The sequence below is a fragment of the Palaemon carinicauda genome, chromosome 6, assembly GCF_036898095.1.
Source record: "Palaemon carinicauda isolate YSFRI2023 chromosome 6, ASM3689809v2, whole genome shotgun sequence".
NCBI lineage: Eukaryota > Metazoa > Arthropoda > Malacostraca > Decapoda > Palaemonidae > Palaemon > Palaemon carinicauda.
In genome coordinates this window covers 183,118,134-183,120,633 of record NC_090730.1, presented here as the reverse complement: position 1 = coordinate 183,120,633, position 2,500 = coordinate 183,118,134, and positions in this window count along the sequence as shown.

Genomic DNA, 2,500 nt, shown 5'->3' with positions numbered 1-2,500 from the left:
AATAGTAGTTAAGAGAGTGATGTCAATAATGAAACATAAAAAAAGGAGAAAAATAATAAATCATAATGATAATAATAATTATGACAATGACGATATTAATAATGAGAAGTGAAATATGAAGAAGTAGAGATATAATAAATCATAATAATGAAACTAAATAAGATAATGATGCTATTTATAATGAGAAGTAAAAGAGGAATAACGATCCAGATGAGAATTATGAACATTGATGCTTGAACGCCCCTGTTCTGAGTCAAGATCCCTGTGGAGGAATCTCTCCCACCGTGTCGAGACAATTAATTTTCCACTTGTAAGGAGATTGTAGGTGTCAGAGGCTAAGACATTATTGGAGGCGCTTTCCCTTTCCCGTGCAAGAAGGATCTATCTTACGAGATTTCCTGAAAATATTAGATCTTGGCGTTTGGATAAAAACTCTCAAGGAGGCAATAGGCGTCGTAGGCAAGCTATTTTGATATTATTGGAGAGAGCGAGAGAGAGAGAGAGAGAGGTGGGGGGGGGGGGGTCCTGGTTGTGTTGTTTTGTGTTTAAACTGCTTTTTAAAGAAATATAAAAACATCTAAAAGTTTTTAAGCTGTGTCATACTATTATTACATAAATCTCATCTACGAGAGAGAGAGAGAGAGAGAGAGAGAGAGAGAGAGAGAGAGAGAGAGAGAGAGAGAGAGAGAGAGAGAGAGAGAGAGAGGCTCTGTTCATTTTGCCTGTAAAAGTGTATTATGTATAAACTGCCTTTTTAAGGAAATATAATAACATCTAAAAAAATTTCAGCTGTGTCATATGATTATTACATAAATCTCATCTACGAGAGCGAGAGAGAGAGAGAGAGAGAGAGAGAGAGAGAGGAGAGAGAGAGAGAGAGAGAGAGAGAGAGAGAGAGAGAGATTAATTAAAGGCGATGATTGTCTTGCATCCTTCACTTATCCTTTTAATAAATTTATTAATTTATTTTGAATTAAAAAGGATATTGCAATGATTTATATCTTTAATTTTGACTACCCCAGTTTATTATGGAATCAATAAATAATCAAATTGATTATACTAAATTCATTATTAAAGTCTAGATAAACAAGGAAAGACCCGTTTTCCTAACAAATTACTAAAATAATTTTGCAGCCAAGTATGTAATAAAGTGCGTTATTTCCTTAAATCTTTTCCTCATACGGCTATTTTTTTCCTTGTTGGAACCCTTGGGCTTATAGAATCCTGCTTTTCCAACTAGGGTTGTGGCTGAGCTAATAATGATAATAATAATAATAATAATAATAATAATAATAATAATAATAATAATAGTAATAATGATAATAATAATAATAATAATAACAATAATAATAATGATAATAATAATAATAATGAGTTTTGTAACGTTGTTTGTAAGTGGTCTCGACGAGTTGCTGTTGAGTCCAAGGTGTCGGAATATATCCAACTGATTGATATTTTTTTTTCATTGAAACCATAAAGAATTAAAGAAAATTTCGCTTTTCATAAAATTTTCATTCTTGATAAAATATAAAATCCAAATAAATGTTATTAAGGTTTTTATACAGGGTTGGATGACAGTTTGAATTTTATATGAGATTTTTATCTCATCTTTTAATGACATTCCTGATATCCAGTTGATATGGCAAATATGTATTCATCATTTTCCATTCTATTTAATATAAATCCTCAAAGCTAATTATAAATCATTTATTTGAATATAAACAATAGATACATCGTCTTATTTTCTTTTTCTGTTTGAAAGATTTACTCACGTGATTATTATTATTATTATTATTATTATTATTATTATTATTACTAGCCAAGCTACAACCCTAGTTGGAAAAGCAAGATGCTATAAGCTCAAGGGCTCCAATAGGGAAAAATAGCTCATTGAGGAAAGGAAATAAGGAAATAAATAAATGATGAGAATAAACTAACAATATATCATGCTAAAAATAGTGACAGCGTCAAAACAGATTATTATTATTATTATTATTATTATTATTATTATTATTATTATTATTATTATTATTATTATTATAACTATCCAAGCTACAACCCTAGTAGGAAAAGCAAGATGCCATAAGCCCAAGGGCTCCAACAGGGAAAAATAGCTCAGTGAGGAAAGGAAATAAGGAAACAAATCAATGACGAGAGTAAATTAACAATAAATGATACTAAAAACAGTAACAGCGTCAAAACAGATATGTCCTATATAAACTATAAACAAAGTCAAAAACAGATATGACATATATAAACTATAAAAAGACTGAATAAGACATTTGGTTTTCTCCTCCCGATTCAGAAATCATCCAGAATTGGGTCAAGGGCTTTTTTTTTCGTTCCTCACCTACTTGAAATATCCTCGTTAAAATTCAATTGCTTCTCTCAAGGCCTCGACTACTTCCCTCTATAAGGAGAAGTGGTCAATGCCCTCATTTAATTAAGCTTAATGATCAGGACGTTAGAGTGAAAACCAGCAGAAGGGAGCAGTCTTAAG